Consider the following 23,405-nt stretch of genomic DNA (forward strand, 5'->3'; position numbering starts at 1 on the left):
AGAGCCCTTTGACATGGAGTTTTTTACTACTTCATCTTTTCTTGAGATTCTTCTGCCTACGCTCACATTTTACTTGATATGTGCTTAACTAATGTTAAGTTGATTGGCAGAAGGCCAGAATCTTGCTTTTCCTCTTCTTTGGCTCTCTCTTTTTTCTTCTATTAAGCTGCCTCAGCAAAGCTCTGAATCCCTTTTTCTTCCTTCCATTGCAGTGGAGTGGTAAGTCTTAGTTTTAGAATCAGTGGAACTGGACCTACCTGGGACTTACTTGCCTTTGTAGCTTTGGGCTCTTGCCTTCCTTTCTTCGAGGCTCAGTTTCATCTTCTACAAAATAGGGACTTAGACTCACTGAGCTACATCCTTCCAGCTTTAAGCACTAGGATCCTCTGAGGTTGTAGATAGGAGAAAAGATAGGGTCTGAAAAATGGAGACAGGGTTAATATTAATGAAAAGCTGTTTCATTATTTGAGTAATTATTTCATTCATTGTGTGAGGTTTGTTTTCCTGCTATATAAACTCCCTTCACATTTACACTGGCTAGATTAATTACAGAATGAGTAATTATTTTGGCAAGACTCTGAATGTTAACCTGTAATGGAACTGAACTCCTGTGACTTTGAGTTTTCCTTGCCTGTCTTCTAAATGCTAATTTAAGGTTATTATGAAAATTGCCCAATGATAATTTCCAATTCCAAAGCTTTCAATATAAGGTTCAGGCATTGTGTCCTGGTAGAGTTATTTCCAAAATTTAGGGATTGCATACCTTTGCTCTAATTGACTGAGACTCTGGAGCTCTGATATGCAGGTAGCCTCAGTTTAAGAGCCCTTCTGACCAAGATTAGTTAAGCTTCATTTCTTATTTTTTAAGATGAAAAAATTAGAAGTCAAAGTTATGATTTTCTTGCTGTACTCCATTGGATCTGCCTCCATACCCACAAGTAGTGGAGTACATGGAGTTTCATGCCTGGATTTGATCGCCTTTGATTCTCCATTTTGAAACTATTTTCTCTGTACCTTCCTTTTCCATAAAACTGGGCTAGAAATCTCTCCACAAGCTACTTTTGTGGAAATCAATATTGGAAATATTTCTAATATTGATTTTCCTCCCTTTAAATAATTCATTTATTTACCTGGTTAGGGTTTATCAGGTGCTTTTCTCACAACAACTCTGTGATATAGATAGTGCTCACATTGTTCCCTCCATTATACAAATTGTAAACAGGATCTGAAAGGTAAAGGACTTGTTCACAGTCATCCTGCTAATGAGTGTTGGAGCTGAGACTCAAAATGAGAGTTGTCTCACATGGATAATTTTGTGTAAATCAAATAGGATATTCATTTTTCTCCCACTCATATGTTGCAGAATTTCTCAAAATAGAGGAACCCAGTGTTTCAATTATAACTTCCCAACTTAAGAGAAGCTAACTAGGTAAAAGAAATTTTAATTTTAGAGCAGCAATTCAGTGGCCAGTGGCAGTGTGGTATAAGAGGCTAGAGAGGTGGCCTTGGAGCCAGGAATACTTGGATCCAAGTCCTGCTTCTGACATCCAGATTGTGTGATCCTGTGCCAGTCACTTTACTTCTCACTGTCCCCAGGCACCTGTGTAAGACTGTAATTTTCAGAGAAGATACCTGCCTGCATTGGTAGGGAGAGTTTGATGAAATCACAAGACTAGTCCTTATCCAATCTTGATTTGAAGAAAAACCAAGTACAAGCCAACTGCTAACTCAGCTCCCTTGGTTGTATTTTCCATATGATGGCTCTTGAATTACATTTGGAAGACACCTCTCAAAGATTTTAGTCAGCATGGTGCCTAGGAGGCCCTAACACATTGTAGGGAAGGCAGGCAGTTTCTGGCATTAGCCAGGCCTACTTACTATCTGCGTAACATTGGACAAGTGATTCAGCCTTCCTGAGTCTGTTTCCTTCTCAGTAAAATAAGGGGATTGGACTAAGGTCCCTTCCAACTCCCAGCCCATAACCATAATTTAAGTTTTCCTGCTTAGTCATTACGTAACAGGATATGAAAGTGGGGAGAAAAGCATTTTGCTTCTTGGAGGCGTGACACTCTTATTGTCTTGGCAGATCACAACCTTTATATTGTTTTTCTATCCATCAAACTACATTTACAGAAAGTCAACAGAATTATAATTCTCCTCTTGATGTTCATTCAGCATTACTATTTTGCTTACTCATTTACTTGTGGTTTATTTTGTTTATTAAATACTCTTTATGTTTAGGGTATTGCCCTTGCTTTCAGTTTCCTTCTGCTTCTAGTTCTTGTTATTAAAAAAAAAGGAGTCCTTTCTTCCTTTGCTATGTTAGGACCTCTTCCAGAGGATCTGGTAAATGTGTTCTTGATTTGGTGTACAGGAGAAAAAGCAATACTGTTAACAAAAATAAAATTTAAACACTCTTACCCCAAACCATTTGCATACTAGGCTACTTAATCATGAAAAGAAGTAGTTTATGTAGAATTTCTCATTTCTGTTACATTATGAGACTGAACATTCCCCACCAGAAATCCCATAGGCACCTCAAACCTTTCCTCCTTAACCTGCCCCTTAACCCTTTTCTGTTGAGGGCATCACCACCCTTCCAATCACCAGTTTAATAACTTTGGAGTCACTCTGGATTGCTCACTCTTCCTGACTTTCCCATATTCCTGTCAGTCACCAATTCTTATTAATTCTGTCTCCACAATTCTTTCTCCTCCCAGGAACACCGCTCTTATCCCATCTTTCCTCCTCACTTCTTTCTTTGACTATTACCATGGCCTTCTAATTCATCACTGGTGTTCCTGCCCTGAGATCACAAGTCTCTTCTTTTGCTAATCTATCTACGCAGCTGTCAGAATTGTTTTCCTGATCATATGCAGGTATGACCATGTCATTCCCCTCTTCTGCAAACTTCAGTGACTCCTTATTGTCTCTATAACAAAATAGAAACTCTTATTAGGCCTGGAATGCCATTCTCAGCAAGCCCACATTTTCAGGCTTATTGTGTATACATTATTCCTTCATGCACATTGTATTCCATTTGGTTTGGATGACTTAAGCATCATTCTGTTTCTGTATCTGTGCTTTTTGCACAGGCTAAGTCTAGTCAGTAAGCATTTATTAAGCATTTATATGTGCCAAGTGATAAGGAGACAGAAAGGAAAAGACAGTCAGTGTCTGCTCTCAAGGGCTCTCAGTCTAATGGGGGAAACAAACAACATGCAAGCAAGTGGGCCCCAAAGATAGAGAACTAAGAGGGCTAGGGAAAGCCTCATGACAGAAGGAGGGAGAGTATTACAGTCACAAGGGAAAGCTAACCAGTTGAAATGCCTGGAGTCTGGAGATAGAATGACCTTTGTGCGAAAGCAGGGCGGCCAGTGTCACTGGATCACCAACTCTAGGGGTGGATCAGTCAGGAAATATTTAAGCACACACTATGTGCCAGCTACTGTGCTGAATTCTGGGGATACAAATCAGGCAAAATAGTGGGGTAGTAAGATGTTAGAAAACAGGAAAGACAGGAAGGGGATGGACTCTTTGGAAAGGTAGCAAGTTCATCCTCACGGAAAGACTTAAAGATTGGGTAACCAGTTATCCAGTTTGCCATAGAGAGTATTCCATTTCAGGTATTGAACTAAATGGCCACTATGGCTCATTCTACCTATGAGATTCTGCAATTCCGTGAAGTGTTTATAAAGGAAAAAACTTGGTATAATGGAAAGAATACTGACTTGACAATGGGACTTGGGTGTTTGCTTTGGGTCTGTCCCCAACTGGGTGGTCTTAGGCAGGTTATTTAACTTTTCTGGACTTCAGTGTCATCATCAGTAAATTGTGGTGGTAAAACTAAGTAGTATCTGAGGTCTCAGCTAGCCTATATTTAATGCATTTAGAATGGTTTTAGTTCAGAAAGATTTAGCTTTTCAACTTTTCGGGAACAGATGTCTTCCATAAATTGCATGTACGTACACTAACACATGTACCTGTTTCTGAACCTTAAGAAAATATAATTTTGGCATTCATTTTAAGTAACTCAGTTTCTTGTCCCAACTCCATCTTCACCAGAAAATAGTGTCTAACTTGTAATATTTTCTAGCTTCTAAAGACACTTGACAAGGACAGCTTAATAATGGTACAGAATTTGACCCATGAAAGAAATTGGTGGTAAAGTCTTATTTGAGAGAATAATCATTCTTTCCTTACTTCACTTTGAAAGATTTCACTTAGTTCACATTGAAGGATGTCAGGATGTAACTGAGATTCAGTGCAGGTGACAGTGTCAGGAGAAAAGGCAGTAGGGCCCAGTCTCCTCCCAAGGAGCCTATCAGCTCTGGGTTTGATACAGACCGTTTCTACATTCTTGTCCCACATAATTCAGTTTCCATCAACTTTCTCCTGGTATTCTTTGGGATGCAGGAAGAAATGGCAGCCTGAAATATGAGTTAACATTTTAAAATTTTTATTTTAAACCCTGAAAATCTTACCACATTCTTGGTCAGAACCAGCATGGTGTGGTGGAAAAGAGCATTGGATTGAAGGAATGGGCCCTGGGTTGAAATCTTGCTTCTGACAATTGTGAGATCTTTGACTTGGGGTAAAGTCATTCTCAACATTTGTTTGAGTCTCAGTATATGTCTTTAACTGTAAAAGTAGCCATCATACCTGCAGGGTTCTGCTTTTGGTTGTTGTAAAGTACTTGCAAACCTTTGTGCATCCTACAAGTGCTGTTCCCCTACATCACTGCAACAAGATTAGTGGCCTTGGACTGAAGAGTCTCTATGGGGCTTAGCTTTGTTTGAATCCTGGCTCCCATACGTATGACCTTGGCCAAGTCTCTTCCCCTCTCTGGGCCTCAGTTTTCTCATCTATGAAGTGAGGGTAGGTTGGACTACCTCTCTGAGATCTCTTCCAGCTTTCAGTCTATGACTCTGTGTCAGCTGAATCTGAATTGAAGGAGGATGGATGCTTTGATTTTCTTAAAACAGAGATCTGAAGCCCTGGCACTTATTTTGACTTGGCCTTTTACCAGTCCATCTACTCATCTAGGATAGCCAACATGCCTTAGTGGAAAGAAGACTGGATTTGAAATTATATTGGAATTGGAGTCCTTGCCCTGCTGTCCTTTTGAGTCCTCTTCAGTAAAATGGGGCCATGCTTCTGTTATCCACTACCCTTTAAAATTGTTGGTGAAGAAAGCACCTTGTAAGCTGTAAAGTGCTGTGGAAATAAGCCATTTTAAAAACAGCTCCCCAAGTCCTGTTCTTTGAGGAGAGACCTAGACCCAGAGCTGCTTCCTGTGATTGTTCCCAGAGGGACTTACCTATTACTGAAGAACACAAGACTGGCAAGTGAGGGGTAACTTTGGCATTAGAAAAATTCCCTTCTATTGACAATTCCCAAGCCCAGAGATTGTCATAAGAAGTTTGTTTCACCTAATGTTTATGTTTAAACTGAGGTAAAGTTTTTTTTTCTCCCACTCAAAAATAACCCCTCACACTAAGGAACTGAATTAACCAGCGTTTATTGGTCACCTACTATGCTAGCTGCAGGAAAAATATGCAAAAATGGGATAGCCCTTACCCTAAAAAGAACTTACATTTTAGTGGGGGAAAGCAGCCCATTCATTTGAAAAATGCAGATAAACACATACATATTACATATGCAGTAAGTATAAAGTAATTTTAAGGAGTTGGGGAGAGTGTTAACGACAGGAAAATCAGAAAAGAGCATATGTGAACAGAGCTTTGAAGGCAGCTAGGAATGATTCTACAAATAGGTGTCATAAGGAGAGTTAAACTAGATATTTAAAAAACTGAGCCAGCTTCTAAAGGGGTCCTAGTTCATTTTTTAAAAAAGAAAATCTTGATGTGTCCTAAGGATCTGTGTTTGAAAGAGTGTGAAAAATTTTTAACTTGTAAAAAAAAAAAATGTACTTTTTGGCATTGGGTTAGGAAGTTAATTGTGTTCATTTAGACTTTGGGTAATCTCCAAAGACTTCAGAGCTTATTAGCAGGTGAAGGAATGTTTTTCCTGGAAGCTGCTTGTCTGACTTTCCCTGTTATATAACAAATCATCTCACTAGCTCCTTGGAAAAGATGATACATACACAGGCCTGGCCTTTGTTGGAAGGGAATTTCTGCTGAGGGGGCTGCCAGTGCAGGGTCCTTGCTTTTGATTTCATTACCCAGCAACGTGTCTGAGTTTATGTCATAATACTTATATCATGATATATACTGTGATATTTATATCATGGCTTGACCTACAAAGTTGAGTTCAATAAGGAGAACGTAATTAGTTTTAAGAGGCTGGCTAAGCCGGAGCATCTCTCTGCCCTCAGGCAGGATCACAACAGGCCTTCAGCTGGTTCTAAAACTACAGGGTTTGTGTGGCCATGGCATGTCACTGGATTGTAAAATTCAGATCTGGGAGAACTTCAGAGATCATTTACTCCAGCCCTATGTTTTTTGTCATTTTCTTGAGTCTCAGTCTCTCATCTGTGAAATGGATTTGATAATAGTTGTACCGCCTATTTCGTGGGGTTGTGGGATGTTGTGAAGACAACATTCCCTTTATAAATGTGAGCTGTTTGTCTTCTCAGTTCAGTCATTGAAGATAATCACTGAAATGGAAGGTACAGTTTTTCTGGTATTTTGTTTTGCATTGAACATTTAGTGTCCTTAAGGTTAATGCCTGTTTCAGAACATTAGCTTTAGTGAGTTTTATAGATGTCAGTTATGGATTACTGTGGTAGAGATGTTTTTGTGATTTCTTCAAGTACTTTTTTCTCTAAGTTTTCATATTCAGGGTGTATTGCTTAATAATAATCAAGACTTTGGAAAAGTTAACTATTTCAGATTAAAAGACTGGCTGTAGCGAGTTGATAAGAAGGCTGCTTTTTGGCAGGCAGCTTTAGCTGATCCCTCAAGAAGTTCTAGGACATAACTATGTTTGGTTCATGTACTTTGAGCCATGATGGTACATGAGATCTGACGTCCTTCAGCAGCCAGCCAATCAGGTTCTGCCAGTGTTGACATTTGTTTTTTTAGCTTTGCTGCCTTCTCTTTTTAATTGAAGGGCTATTGTGTTTAGATATTCCTGGGTCATCAGAAATCTGTTGTATTTTCAATTTTATTGATGCTTTTGCTTTTAATTTAGCCATTTTTGATTATGCCCCACTGACTCCACTCTCTCAAACTGCTGAGCCTTTTGTTGTGATAGTTAAGAAAACCAAATAACACAACAACACAATCTTACAGTATATAGTATATACAATATTCTGCACCCATACCACCCCACCTTTCCAAGGGAAAAAAGAAAGGTCTATTTTCCCTTTTGTTTTCTGGAACCAGGATGCACTGTAAAAATTACACAGGGTTAGACTTTGTTTTAATGTTCTTTTAATTAACTATTGTAGTCACTACATATATTTTCCTGTTTCTTCATAGCTCTGCATCATTTTTTATGAACCTTGCCAAATTTTTCTCAATTCTTCACGTTTGTCATTTCTTTGGGCACAGTAATATTCCATTATAATTCATATACCACAGTGTGTTTAGCCACTCCTCAATTAATGGGCAACAGTTTTGTTTCTAGATGTTTGCTACCACAAAAAGTGTTGCTATGAATATTTTGGCATGTAAATAAGCTTAGTTATGTAATAAATCTTCAAGTCAAAAGGTATGAATAATCCCTTTTTTCACATAATTCTAGTTCACAGTTCTTCCAGCAACATATTAATGTTTCTGCTTTCTTGCTTCTTCAACATTAACTGTTTCTGTCTCTTGCTATTTTTGTGAATTTGCTTTCCCTGAGGCAAAACCTCAGTGTTATTTTAATTTGCATTTTTCTCACTAGTCATTTGGGAAACAGCTTTCATTTGGTTGGATCATTTCTAGTTTTTTTGAAAACTCTTCATATCCTTTGCTTATTAGAAATGAATGACTCTTGGCAACTTACATATTTGTGTCAGTTACCTGTAGATCTTGAATATCAGACTATTATTATACCTATCTGCATAGATTTTGTTCATACAAAACATTTTTAAATTTGATAGTAGAAATCGTCTCTCTTATGTGTTCACCTCTATTTATTGCTTAATTTAAAAATTCCTCTCTAGCCGTCATTGTAAAAACCTCCTTCCATTTTTCTCTTAATTTTTCTATGATGTGGTGACTTTTTGTGTTTAAGTTTTACATCCAGTTGGATAAGATCTGTTTAAAGAAGAAAAAAATATTGGAAGTAAGGTGAACAAAATAATCGATCACTTCTTGTCAAACTCCATAAACTCTCTTAATTTTCTAAATTAAAAACAAAATATACCTTTCACTTATAAAAGTAACCACTCAGTCATTCTTCACAATCCTGCCTCCAATATAGTTTCTACCCACACTCCTATTTCTACAACTGTCACCTCCAAGGACTCAGGGATCTCTTATTTGACAAATCCAGTGGTTTCCCCCTCCTTTTTCTGTTCTGCAGCATGGACACTGCTAAAAGACCCTTCACTCTGGAAACTTTCCCCTTCCTTATTTTCTATGACACTGTTCTGTCCTGGAATACACTTGCCCAGGATCATTACAGGTGTTGTCAGGACTGGAGTTTAAACTTGGGTACTCTTGCCTCCAAATCCAGTTTCCACACCTCCTCTTCTCATGTTCTTTCCTGAAATTTCTTTAGGACAAAGAAAGGACTGACCTAGCCACACCTTCCTCATCTTGTACTTGTCAAGTTGATTTTTATGAACTCAAATGAAGATTGTCTCTCTTAAATTTTACCTCATTAGATTCTCTTCATTTTGTCTTAGCCTGTTAAGATTTTTTGAATCTTGACTTTGTGGCTGACTATTCCTCCCAGCTTGTGTCATTTGAAAATTTAATAAGCATGCCTTCTGTGCCTTTATACCAAGTGATAAAAATGTTAAACAGTGTAAGGCCAACCAGATCTCTGGAGCATTTCGTTGGAGACCTCTTCCAGATTAACAGTGAATGTTAGTGATCTCTTTATTTCCAGCCATTCAACCAGTTCCAAATTCCCCTATGTATGTGGTCTAGCCCACATCCCTCCATCTTTTCCACAATAAAATAGTATAAGATACTTTTATTAAAGATTGGCTAAAATCAGGTAAACTATATCTATATAGCATTCCGTTAATTTTCCAATCAAACCTTAATTTCTTTTTTTGACAAGGTTCGTAGACTAGAACGACCTTTGCGTGATGAAGACATTCTAACCCTTTCTTAGCACCATTTCCTTTTTTAAATGTTTACTAACCATTTCTTTAATATTATGTACTACAATTTTGTCAGGTATTGACATCAAGCTCCCTGGCCTATAGTTCATATTCTATCTTTTCGTCCTCCACTCCTTTCTCTCCCCCCCTTCTCTTTTTATTCTCCTTTTCCCTTTCCTCTCCCTCCCTTCCTTCAGTACCTCCTTTTCTCTTCAGTCTTGCAAAGATTATTAGTAATCCCTCAGCAATTATAACTGCTAGGTGTTTTTGGAATCTTGAAAAGGAAAAAAATTTCCTTATTGTGAGACACCCTGAAACATGATAAGGAATCCCAATTTTGTGAGGACACAAGAATTAGTACTACAACAAAATTCTTATTATCGTTAGGTAAGGTGTAATTACACATGTCATTCAACATCACTGGAATGGACTCGGTCTCTGCCTGATAAGCTCTTTGTGTTTTATCTGCTAGCTCAAGTGCAGCCTGTCCATAATTCTGATCCTTCTTCTAACCCATTTTCCTTCTTTCCTGAAGTTAGAAGTTGCACCTACCTCCTTTAATCTTGAAGTGATTTAATCTTTAAAATCATGATCTCTTATAATCATGTGTATCTCATTTTCTCTCTCCGCTAATCCGTACTAGATTGTCAGCAATTTGAGGACAAGGACTGTCTTGTTTAGGTGTTGTATCTCTAGTGAAGTAAACCCTTGATGTTTGTAGATTTGTTTAGAATAAATGTAAGAGGTGGGAAGCGGACTCCCATAGACTTTATCTAGGTAGCTTCTTCAGGTTTATTTTCCAAACTCTGGATTGATACTGGTCACTTCCTCTCATAGACCAAGTTCAAAAAGAGAAAATGCTTCACAGAAATCTGAGAATAAATTACTTATAGTGGCTAGGTAAAGATGACAAATCTTGGCAGGTACACACCACTCTTGGCATGTTACAACATCCAACATGCCATAGGGCATGCTCCCTTATTCAACTAAAATTCATTATGATCAATAAGTCTGGGTGTGCATTCTGGTCTTGGCATTTCACATGAAGTAATATTCTAAATTGTTTGTTGCGGACTGTAATTAAGTGTGATCAGTGAATTTCATCCAAATTGAGTTAGCCAGAATGGCATTGAATACATATGGCTTTAATAATAATTAAATGATACATAGTACCATGAAATACTTCCCAAAATTTTATAACTCAAGTAGTTTATATAATAATTACTTATGAATACTAAGAGATTTCAGGTCATTTTTTATAACTTTGTAAGGGGAGATTTTTTCTAATATTTATAGCTATTTTGTAACTAAACTCTGAAAATTATGTTACAAGAAATAACAATTTTTTAATTCTCTGTACTGTGCTCTTATGATCCACTGCAGTCAGTTTAAAGTAGGACATTTTGACTCCCTAAGTTATTAGTGCTTGTTAGGAAATGATAACGTTTAGATTTCTGTAAACTAAGGAGAAGTCTGACATTGGTCCTAGTCCTGATTCCGTTAAGTAGTCTCATGTTCTTAGTCTAGATGGATGCCTAAGATGTATCTATCTAGTTTGAATTTCTTTGCTGCCACACAGTCCATCTACCTCCTAACACTGGGGTTTTCCCCAAGGTTCTGTTCTAGGTTTTCTTCTCTTTTCTCTAATATTTAGGACCTTAAAAGCTTCTGTAGGTTTATCTCCATGCAGATAACTTATTGATGTCTTTCCCCTGGAGCTTTGGTCATGAATCACCAACTGCCTAGTAGACGTTTCCAACTGGGTATCCCAGAGGCATCTCAAATTCATTGTGTCTAAAACAGAACTCATTATCTTTATCCTCAAGCCCATTTCTCTTTCAGATTTTGCCGTTGAAGACACCGTCATTATTCCAGGTTCCCAAGTTTGTAACCTCAACATTATCTTTACCTCTTCTTTACCCCACATATCCATTTAGTTACCAAATTTTGCTTTTTCTTTCTCTATAACATCTCACATCTGGCCCCTTTTCTGTACCCAGCCACTATCCTAGTTCAGACATTCCTTAATTCCTTACTCCATACTCCACTCAACCTGCGAGGTGATTTTTTTCTAAAATGCAGGTCTTATCATTTTATTTTATTCCCTTTATTCTTTAAGTTCCAGTAGCTCCCTATTGCCTCTAGGATCAAATCTAAGTGCCTCTGTTTGCCTGTTAAAAGCCCTCACAACCTGACCTCAGCCTCATTACACATTACTCTTCTTCCTTCACTCTTGTCCCTGTTTGCCTTAGTTTCCTCATCTGTAAAATAAGCTGGAGAAGGAAATGGCAAACCACTCCAGTATCTTTGTGAGGAAAACTCCCTATGTGGTCACAAAGAGTTGGACATAACTAAAATAACCAAACAATAACAAAAAACTCTTGTCCAGCTTAACTGGAGTTCTCTCTATTCCTCATACACAGCTCCACCTCAAAGAATCTTTCTTCAAGATTCAACCCGATACCACCTCCTATATCAGCTCTTAACTTAGAGTCTACAGATAGATTTCAAATAGCAGGAGGAGAGAGAATGATGGAAGATAAGAAAGGGGAGAAGAGGGATCTCACAGCAAACAGCCTTGATTTTTTTCTGTAAAACATGAGACAAAAGTTTTCTGGTGAGAGAGGGACACAAAGGTTTAGAAGAGTTTCTTTTGAACTGTTTCTTTTTTTTGTCTTAATATATCCTTAATACATCCTCAGAGCCCAGCACATCATAGATGTGTAATATGGCCTTGTTGCCTGATTGTGGAAAACCTTTTGAGACAGAGGAACTCTCCCTACTAGGGAGCCATTCTACCTTTGAATAGCTGTAATTGTTAGGGAGTTTTTCATTACATTGAGACAAAATCCATCTTTCTGCAGCTTCCACTATTGTTTCTCGTTCTATCCTTGGGGTCAAGCAGAGCAAGTTTAGGTAGTCAGTAATATGCCAACCATTCATATACTTGAATCAAAACCAGTAGGTGTTTATTAAGTCCCTGCCATGTGCCAGACACTGGTACTTCATCCAGTCCTTTTGTGGCAAGGTTTCTCTTTGCCTCATTGTTCTCCCACAGCTAAAGGACAATATTCTAGATGTGGTCAGAGTAGAGAAGAATAAAATAGAACTCAATTCCTTCCTTCTAGACTGGAGGTTTTTAGTCTGAAGCTCATAAATTTTTTAAAAATTATTTCATTATAATTGATTTTCTTTGTAGTCCTATGTATTGTCTATATTTAAAAACATTCTGAGAAAAGATGCACAGACTTCACCAGACTATCAAAGGTCCATGATATTTTGGGGGTAGTGGAGAAGGCTAAGAATCCTTGTTCTTGCTAGAAGCAGGATTCGAAAGAAGAGATATGAGAAGACAGTCCCACTCTACCTATTTGCAGAGATGGCCACCAATGTTGCACATTGCATGTTTTCAGACTTTGTGATGTATTTATCAGTTATGTTGATTTTTCTCACTTTTTTTGTTGTTGTTGTTTTAAACGCACTTTGTTAGTTTGGGATGACTTGCCAAGGAAGGAAACTAGTGGTGTAAATACACAAGACCTCAATGAAGACATTTATTAAAAGACCCCTTTTTTCTAGACTTCCAGCTTTAGCTTTTAAAATTTAATTGATTTGTTATCTTCTCTAATAAAACCATTTGATTTGGAGTGTTTTTTGAGATGCTGTGTACTATCAATTTAGTTTTCTCTTGGGAGGGGAACTACTAAGTAGATAAATTTGAAGGATTAGAAATAATTTCTTTACTAACTTACTGTTACCAATGTGACTTTCTATGTGTCTTTTTGAGGTGTCAGCCAGCCCCTAAGTAGGATGGACTAGTTAGTCAAGATGAGACTAAAAAAAAGCCAGGTGATAGACAGGACTGGAAAATTACAAGCTAATTAAGACTTGAGTGTGTTACATCTACCATTATATTCCCACCTATGGAGGTAGAAGTGTCAGGATGTCAGACCTTGGGTGGTCTGAAGTGGAAGAAGTTAGGACAAAAGACCAGGGAATTTGTTTTTGTTTAGTAGTGAGAGGCCAGCTGAGGCCCAGAAATCACAGTCTTGAGATGGTTTGTTTTGTTTTATTTTCTCAGTGGTCAAGGCAAACAGTTAAGAGCCAGCAATTCAGCCTTGAAACAAGATAGTTGAAAATAGATCATGATCTATTTTGAATTGGAAGGGATCTTGTCGCCACCCTTGTTGGGAGATTGTATGGTGTAATGGAGCTGAGTACTGTCCTTGGAATTAGAAGCCCTGGATTCTAATTCCACCTCTGATGCTTGCTGACTGCATGAGTTTGGACAAGTCATATAGCCTCCATAGGCCTCCACTTCCCTATCTGTAAAATTAAGGGATTGTAATAGCCTCTGTAGTCTCTCCCAAACTCTAATCCTCTGATTCCCTACTTGAATCAGTATCCCCTCTAATCCCAACAAATGGTCATCTCTCATTTACTTTAAGACCTTGAATGAGGGGAACCCCATCCTCTGGGGCAGCACATTCACCTTTGGGATGTCTCTCAGAGGTCTGGTATCACCAGAAAACAGAAATAGTAAAATAAAGGCTTACTCTCTTGTCCAGCTGGGATAGAGCCTGTTTATGTTTCCTTCTGACCTCTTAGAGTTCCTCTTGGTCCCACAGCTGTATGGAGGTGGAAGAGTCAGCACTGGGGAAGAGGGCATCTAGAGAGGCTGGTTTTAGTCCTGCTAGAGCAACAGCAGAAGATGTGGGATTACTTTTTAAAATTTTAGTCTTTTATTTATTTAAAATTTCGATTAAGTATTTATTTTTTCTCCCTCTTACCTTTCCTCATGGAGTCCAGAGATACTGTCATCTGCTTATTCCTGGAACTGACTCTCACTTCAGCCTAAGGTGGAACTAACTTTTAGGGCTGCACATCACACTGCTGACACGCTGCAACCCACCCAAGCCTTCCGAGCTTTGACAGACAGACTGCTTTCTCCCCTCTTGTGTTTCTGAAGTTGAGTTTTTTGAACCCAAATTTAAGACTTTTCACTTAACATCTATTGAATTTAATCTACTGCATTCAAGCCAGTATCTTTCTGGATCCTAATTTTGTTATCCACTGCTTTTGATAACCCTCTCAGCTGTGTCACCTGTAGGTTTGATGAGCAGGCCATCTGTGCATAGTCCCAGCCTAAGCACGGATTCCGCTTTTGTTGTTCAGTTGTGTCCAGCTCATCTTGACCCCATTTGGGATTTTCTTGATAGAGATACTAGAGTGGTTTGCCATTTCCTTCTTCAGTTACAGATGAGGAAACTGAGGCAAGGAAGGATGAGTGACTTTCCAGAGTCACACAACTAAGTGTGAGGCCTAGTTTGAACTCAGAAAGATAAGTTGTTCTGACTCCAAGCCCAGTACTCCATCCACTACCTAGTTACCTAGGAACTTTCAACTAAGTTTACACCGAATCATTAGCAGTTACTTTTTGAGTCTGACCATTCATCAAGGACTGGTTGTATTATTTTCTAGTCCACATCTGTTCATCTTTCCCGCAAAAAATGTGATACTTTATCAATTGAATTTCCTTTGCATCTACATCAGTTCTCTTCAGACATCTCCCCTTATTCTTCCTCGTTGGAATTGTTTCTCTTTATGTCTTTAGATTTTATTTCTGAGAATTATTCCCATCCCTCCTAAACTAACTTTCCTCATAGAATTTTTGCCCAGGCAGCTTACCTATGAATTTCCTCTGAGTCCTTTGAAATCTGGTTTTCCACCATTCATGGGCCCATGTAAAATTATATCTAACTTTTCTCTTATCCATCATAGTTCTAAGAGGGAGTGGTCACATCCAAGCTTCACATCATTTCCACCCCAGCAACCATCTCTTCCTTGTTAGAATCAGAATGTAGAATTTCCTTCTGTTGGTTCTTCCACTCTTTGACAGATTATAATTATTGTTATTATATTATTATTATTATTGTGGCAATTCAAGAAATAAATAACTTCTTTATTTTTAACAGAAAGAGAGCTTCAGCAGACATCTAGAGAACTGAAGTACTTATCCCTGCTAAATCATTCCTTTCTGATCTGTTTCCCAAACTCTTCATCTTCAAAAGCTCAAAGGACCCCCTGAAATTACTTTACATATATTTTTATTTCTTTGCTCTTTTTATCTAGTGGAATATACTCTACTTAAAGCAAAGCACTATTATGTTGTCTTTGTATCCCAAGATCCTTACCAAGGTCTTGGCACATAATAACTGAGTGTTGAATGAATTAAGTCATTTTCCTTCTCCAGTTGTTAATTTTCTTAAGACCAGTTTTTTGGATTACTTGATCACTAAAGATTCTCAAAAAAAATTTTTTAATCTACATTAGTATCCTAGAATACTCACTTTATCCTTGAAATAAATAAGAATACCAGAATGTAAGCCAGGTTTGTCCAGGCCTGGCATATAATTTTCAAAGACTTTAAACGACTCCATCAATGATGAATACCTTTCAGTTGGATTTGGGTACAGTAAGGAGGAAGGAGTGCCAGGTGAGAGGGAATGTGTTGATGGGTAAAAGAAACATTTTCTGATCGTGGTTTCCTCCAATCTTCAGTATCATGGTCATTTTCTTGTAGTAAATATTTATGAAGATTTATTTATAAAAATTTGTACTAGAAACCTTTGTCTTATGAATTAAGTGATGTGTGAATGATCCTATTTTGTCTGCATAAATTGAGAAAACAAATTTCTAATATAAGATAAGGTAATAAATATGTCATAACTGACACTGATTTTGGCTTTAGAATAGTACTTAACTGCACATCCCTAATGCAGAGAGACAGATTAAAACTCCTCTGCCTCACTGAGGTTTGTTAGACTGGGACCCAGGTATGAAATGTGGCTAGGAGGAGCCATCTTTTCTTCAGAAGGTACAGGGTCAGTAAAGGGCATTGGAGGAACCTATATATTGAGAAGACCCCCTTGTTCTGCTCTCCCTTTAACCCCAACCTGAGTCCCTTCTACAGGAACCATTTTGTTTATTAGTCTGGACACTTAAACACTGGGAAATCCATTGGAATGCACTGCGGGCTGAAGGGAAAACTATGGGTAAGCCCTTTCTAATTGCTGGACCACAGTTTCCTCCCCTTTCAGGGGAGGGTTTGAATTAGAAAACCTCAAAGGTTCCTTCCAGCTCTAAGTCGATGATCAAATGAGGAAATAGTGTTGTATGCCAGCAGTGGAGTTAGAAGCAGAAGCAACTTCTTGATATTTGATCCTGAAGATAAGGACCCAATGGGATTTATTGAGTGGGTGTTTGTGAATGTTTGAGTTAAGACAGAGGGTTTGACAGTCAGACTTAGACTTTAGGAAAATCACTTTGGCTGCATTGTGTGGAGTATGAAATGGAGTGGGAAGAGACTTGAGTAAGAGAAACCAATTAGAAGGTTATTATAATTAGTCTGGGGTTCAAAAAGTCACTGAATTCTGCATACCCTTTGATGCAGCAATACAGCTACTAAGCCTAAAACAATCAACGAAAGAAGATACCCACGTATACACAAATATTTATAACAGGGTTGGGGTCTGTTTTTGGTTATAGTTAAGAACTAGAAACTCAAGAGCGACTTCCCATCAACTGGAAAATGGCAGAACATAATATGATATATGAATGCAGTGGAGTATTATTATGCTGTAAGAAATTATGAATGGGATGGCTTCAGAGAAACCTAGAAAGACTAATGCAGAATGAAGTGAGCAGAAGCAAGGGGATAATTTATAAATGTAGTAAAGAAAAACAACTCCTTTGGACAACCATAATTCCAGAGGATCAGCAAAGCATGTTTCTACCTCCTGAAGGAATGATAGAGTAGGTTAGCAAAATGAGACATACGTTTTCTAACATGGAAATTTGTTTTGCTTGACTTTGTTTTAAAAAAGGTTTGTTTTTCCTTTTTGTTCCCTGGGGCAGAGGGGTGCTAGAAGAAAGAGAGGAGTTGGTTAGCAGTAGGGTTGCCCCAAAAAACAGAAAAGAGGATCACAGAAGCATTTTTTTTAATCCATAGAAGACAAAGAAGGAGTTAGGATTACTACAGATACTCAGGTTGGGGGTAAAGTGAGAACAGAGTGAATTCCAGAAAGGCAGGGATAGTAGGATAGCCTGGAAAATTATGTGTTGAACTTCTTATAAACTTAAAAGAACAAGTAAGTTATATGTAGTGAGTCACAGTTTCTGATATAGTCCTTTTTTTTCCTGACCTTTGTTTATGAAAATGCACACTTTATTTGATACTTATGAAGTTAAGAATTTTATTAAAAAATAATGTGGAGAGAAGAAATCTTGAGGGTCTCTAATAGGGTAGGGTTGTGAATGGAAACAAAAGGACTTAATAAAAAGAGATGATGTGGAAGTAGAAATGACTAGATTTTTGGCTACTTATTGAATATGTAAGGTGAGTGAGAATGAAGAATCCAGTGTTGACATGGAGACTGGTGACTGGCAGCTCTTAACGGTAATATGGAAGCTTAGAAGAAGGCAGAGTTTTGGGGGAAAGGTAATGAATTCCATTTTGAATGTGTTGAGTTTGAGATTCATATGAGATAGTTTAAGATATCCAAGAGGCAGTTGGTGATGCATGACTGTATGTAGTTAGAGAGAGAAAGAGAGGGAGGGAGGGAGGCTAGGGCTGGATTTCTGTAGATCTGAGAATCCTCTTTATAGAGAATTTAACCATTGAGAGCTAGGGAGGTAGTGTAGAAAGAAAAGAGGGACCCATACAGTGCTTCACAGATCTCCCACAGCTAGTGGCATGGCATGGGCATTCTATCTCCATCAAACAGAACTGAGAAATAGCAGTCAGACAGATGAGAAGGGAATCAGGCAAAACAGTATCACAAAAGCCCAGAAAGGAGAGTGTTGGTGAGAAAGTAGTCCCAGCAGTGATAAGTGCTATGGGAGGATTGAGAAAAAGTCCATTAGTTGTATTTTGCAGTTAAGAGAAAGTTTCATTTGAATGATGAGGTTGGAAACCATACTGCCAGAGGTTTAAAAGAAAATGAGAAGAGAGGAAGTGGTAGAAGAACCAAATAGAACCCTCTCAAGTTTAGTTGAGAAAGGAGAAGAGATTATAGGGTGAAAGCAAACAGGTAGGAAGAAGGAAGTGAGGATCATAGTGGGGATAGTCACTTGAAGAAGCCAGGAGGGATCCTAAGTACTCAGTGGGAGAAGTACCACAGGCCTGAAGAGGGCCCAAGTTGTCCCAGTCTTCCCCACCATCACCTCTCCCTGAATGTACCGCCAACACACCCTCCCTACCATTCCAGGCCCCAGGGCCGTGAGCTCAGTTGTGATTCCGGGCCAAATTTCAGAACATGTTATTAAAAGGTTATTGTGAACACCAGGGAAAGGAAACAGTGATTATAAAAATTCAACATGGCTTCAAAGAACTCAGTTTCTTCTTTTGACAGGTTACTAGACTAGCATATCAAGAAAATGCTGTCTATGTAGTTTACTATTATTACTATTACTACTACTACTACTACCACCACCACCATTACCACTACCCCAGGAATTAGCATTTATATGATACTATAAGCTTTTCAAAAACTACTTTTAAATTTATAATTTATTTTTAGCATTTTTTCTTTTAAAATTTTGAATTCCAAAAACTCTCCCTCCTACCCACTGAGAAGATAAGCATATGATATCAATTATACATGTGAAATCACACGAAACATATTTCCATATTAGCCTTCTTTTTAAAGTGAGAAAAATAAAGTAAGGGAATTATACTTGAATCTGTCCTCGGTTCATCACTTTTCTCTCTCATGGTGGATAGCATTTTTTCATTATAAATCCTTTGGAATTTTCTTGGGTTATTGTATCGATCAGAGTAAGCAAGTCTTTCATCATTACAACATTGCTGTTATTGTGCACAATGATCTGATCTTCTCACTTCACTTCTCCATCAGAATCATGCCACAGCTCATTCAGCCATTCCCCAATTAATGAGCATCTTCTTGATATACAGTTCTTCACCACCATGAAGAGAGCTGCTAGAAATACTTTTGTGCAGATAGGTCTTTTTCTTTTTTCTTTGATCTCTTTAGGATTCGACCTCATTAGCGGTATTGCTGGGTCAAAGGGTATGCACCCAAATTGTTCTCTAGAATGATTGGACCAGTTCACTATTCCTCCAGTTCATCAGTGTACCTATTTTTCTATCGTCCCATCCAGCATTTGTCATTCTTGATAAGCATGAGATGGTACCTCAGAGTTGTTTAAATTTGCATTTCTCTGATCATTAGTGATTCAGAGTATTTTTTCATGTAACTATAAATAGCTTTGATTTCTTCTTCTGAAGACTGCCTATTTATATTCTTTGGCCATTTATCAATCGGAGAATGGCTCTTATTTTTATAAATTTGACTCAGTTCTATATTCAGCATGTATTTTAGAAATGAAGCTTTTATCAAAGAAACTTGCTATAAAAATTTTTGAGATTACTTCATTGTCTGGTACCTTTTGGCCAAATGGAGTTTCTTTGATTATCACTTTTAGTTAGATCTATTTTTGCCTTTGCTTTGTCTGAGATCATGATTGCTACCCCTGCCTTTTTTTTTCAGTTGAACTGAAACATATTAGATTCTGTTCCAACTCTTTATTTAACTGTGTGTGTGTGTGTGTGTGTGTGTGTGTGTGTGTGTGTGTGTGTGTCTTTCTGTTTCAAGCATGTCTCTTATAAATAATACATTGCTGGATTCTGGTTTCTGATCCATTCTGCTATCTGCTTCCATTTTATGTGTGAGCCCATCCATTTGCATTCACACTTACAATTATTAACTATGTTTTTCCCTCCATCCTATTTTCTTCTGCTTCTTCTCTCTCTCTTTTCATCCCATCCCTCCTCAAATGCCTGTTTAGTTTATTGCCTCTCTTAATCTGTCCTCCCTTTTAATCACAAACACACACACACACCCCTTTCTTTTATTCCTTTCCTTTTTCCCTGTTGAATAAGTTATATTTTTATACACTACTTGAGTGTGTGTGTGTGTGTGTGTGTGTGTGTGTGTATAGTCTTACCTCTTTGAACTAATTCTGGTGAGAGTGAGGTTCAAGCATTTGCCTGCCACTCTCCCCTCCATTTTCCCTTCCTTTATAAAAGCTTTTCCTTGTTCCCCTCTTTATGTTTACTTCTCCCTTCTCCTTTTCTCACCTCTTCATTTTTTTGAAGATCATTCCAACATCATCAGCTCATATCCATGCCCTCTGTCATTAGCTGTCCTAATAACGGTGAGATTCTTAGGAGTTATGTGTATCATCTTCCCATGTAGGAATATAAACAGTCTGACTTTATTGAGACCCTTATGGTTACTCTTTCACGTTTACTTTTTTATACTTCTGGGTCTTAGATTTGAACATCATGTTTTCTGTTCAGCTCTGGTTTTTTCATTAGGAATGTTTGAAAATCCTGTATTTCATTAAATATCCATTTTTCCCTCTTGAAGTAGCATACTCAGATGTACTAGGTAAGTTATTCACGATTATAATCATATCACCTTTGCCTTCCAGAGTGTCCTGTTCCAAGCCCTCTGCTCCTTTAATGTGGTAGCTGTTAAGTCTTGTGTGATTCTGACTATGGCTCTACAATATTTGAATTGCTTCTTTCTGACTGTTTGAAATCTTTTTGGCCTGGAAACTCTAGAACTTGACTGTGATATTCCTGGAAGTTTTCATTCTGGGATCTATTTCAGGAGGTGATCTGGATTCTTTCAATTTCTGTTTTTCCCTCTATCTCGATATCTAAGATATCAGGGCAGTTTTCCTTGATGATTTCTTGAAATATAATGTTTAGGTCCTTGTTTTGATCATGGCTTTCAGGTGATCCAATATTCTTAAACTACGTCTCCTTGATCTGTTTTTCAGGTCAATTGCTTTTCCAATGAGATATTTAATATTTTATTGTATTTCTTAATTCTTTTGACTTTGTTTTATTGTTTCTTGATGTCTCGTGAAGTCATTAGCCTCCCACTTGCCCAATCCTAACTTTTAAGGAATTTTTTTTTCAGTGAGATTTTGTGCTTTTTTATTTCCTTTGGCCAGTTCTGGTTTTCATGTACATCTTTTCTTCAGTAAGTTTTTGTATCTCCTTTTCCATTTGGTCTGTTCTGCTTTTTTAAGAAGTTCCTTTCTTTCAGTGAATTTTTATGCCTCTTTTACTATTAGACCAATTTTTTTAAGGTGTTATTTTTTCTTCAGTATTTATTGTGTTCTTCTTTTACCAAGCTGTTAATTCTCTGTTTGTAATTTTCTTGCATCACTGTCATTTCTTTTTACAGTTTTTCTTCTATCACTCATCTCTTTCTTTAACTTGTTCCAGGAATTTTTGTTGGACTTCGGCCCAAATAGCATTTTTCTTTGAGGCTTTGTTTTTGTGACTTTTCACATTATTCTCTCCTTTTGAGTTTATGTATTGGTCTTCCCTGCCACTGTATTAGCTTTTTATGGTCGTTCTTTTTCTGTTGTTTGCTCATTTTTCCAACCTGTTTCTTGCCTTAGAATTTACGTTAAAGTTGAGCTCTCATCCTGGAAGGGCACTTTCCCAGGCTTTTTCAGAGCTAATTCTAGGGTCCACAAGTTTTTGGTGCTTCCAAGGTAGTATGATACTGGGGAGAGATATGATCACTGCTCTCCTGGTCTGTACTCTGGTCTTTACCCAAAAAGGGCCCCTAGTCCCTTGTGACTGAACCCTATTACGTACTCCTCTCCACCCTGGAACTGAGACCAATAGCACTGCCAGTCAGCACCAACTGTACCTAGTGCCACAACGGGTCCCTTGTAATATCTTTTTGACTGATTGTCCTATCCCTTTACTGTACTGGGCTGAGAGCTTCTGAAGCTGCTGTGGCTACTGTTGCCACGTGTAGGCTCCAAATAAGTTTCTATCCGGGTATCACAAATTTCTCCTGCCAACCTCCTGTGTTTTCTTAGGCCAGAAAAAATGTCTCATCCTGACTTTCTTTGCTGGTTCTGCTGCTCCAAAATTTGATTTTAGGTGTTATTTTTATAGTTGTTTGAAGGGAAATGTTGAGAGAGCTCAGCGGGGTTACATCTAATCTACCATCTTTGAAGGCAATTTTTCCTACTTTAAGCTTTACAAAATACCTTTTAAGTGATCTCATTTCATCTGTACAACAATCATGTGAGGTGTAATAAGTGTCTGAGACAGAATTTAAACTCCTGGCTTAGTCTTTCTCACTACCTATACTCTTATCTACCTAGCTACCTATTATCAAAGCATTTGGAAAAATCTTACACTTTTTTTATGAATAAGGTAAAAGAGGTGTAGACTATACAGATAGGACAGTTAGGTGAATTGAGACCTTTTTGAACGGCCAGACCCAAAAGATTTTTCATTACTTGTCTAGTAGTAACTTAAAAGGAGGTCTTTGGAGGTAATGTGCCACAGAGGTCTATGCTTGGTTCCAAGCTATTGAACATTTTTGTCAAAATGTTTTAGCAACTGAGTAAAATCTAGATGGCATACTTGGAGATGACACAAAGAGGGGGACATTTACCATGTTGGATGGTAGGATCATGGTAAGAAAACTTATTGTACATCTTTTACATATATCTCCCCCATCAAACTTCAGGTCTTACATACAAAATGTCAGATTTACGATTGTCAAATGGAAGATGTGGCTAGACTTTGGGTTTGGGGCCTTGCGGTTTTATGGAAACCAAAAGAGCTAGTGAAATATTAAAGTGCATTAGGAGAGGCATAAAAAGCTCTCTTCCGCCCTAATCAGAACACATCTGGGGCATTGTGTGGCACATTTTGGAAGGATGTTGGTAGTCTGGAGAACACTGAGAGGCAGACAGAGCCCTTCAAGGTCATAGCTTACACTATTGGTGGACAGAACTGTTGTTTTAGCCTAAGGGAGGGAAGACTTCTTTAACATGGTGGGAGTTTTCTTGTTTTTAGAAGTCTGTCCTATGGACAGTGGATTTGGAAGCCACAGAGAAGCAAATTTTGGCTTGATTTCAAGATGTACTTGCAAAAAATTAGCCTGTCCCAAAGTAAGGGTAGCCAAGTGGCTCAGTGGATAGAATACAGGGCCTGAGGGCAGGAAGACACATCTTCCTGAGTTCAGATCCAGCCTCAGACACTTAGTGGCTGTATGACACTGGACAAATCACTTTACTCTGTTTGCCTCAATTTCCTCATCTG

The 23,405-nt window shown here is 38.0% G+C and overlaps 1 protein-coding gene across 1 annotated transcript in view; it reads left to right on the forward strand.

Moving 5' to 3' along the window:
• The window catches only part of RNF11 (ring finger protein 11), a 67,425-nt gene that overhangs the window by 37,761 nt on the left and 6,259 nt on the right, over nt 1-23,405 (forward strand). The window lies entirely within an intron of this gene.

Source organism: Notamacropus eugenii, chromosome 2 (assembly GCF_028372415.1).
Source record: "Notamacropus eugenii isolate mMacEug1 chromosome 2, mMacEug1.pri_v2, whole genome shotgun sequence".
In the NCBI taxonomy this organism is placed as follows: domain Eukaryota; kingdom Metazoa; phylum Chordata; class Mammalia; order Diprotodontia; family Macropodidae; genus Notamacropus; species Notamacropus eugenii.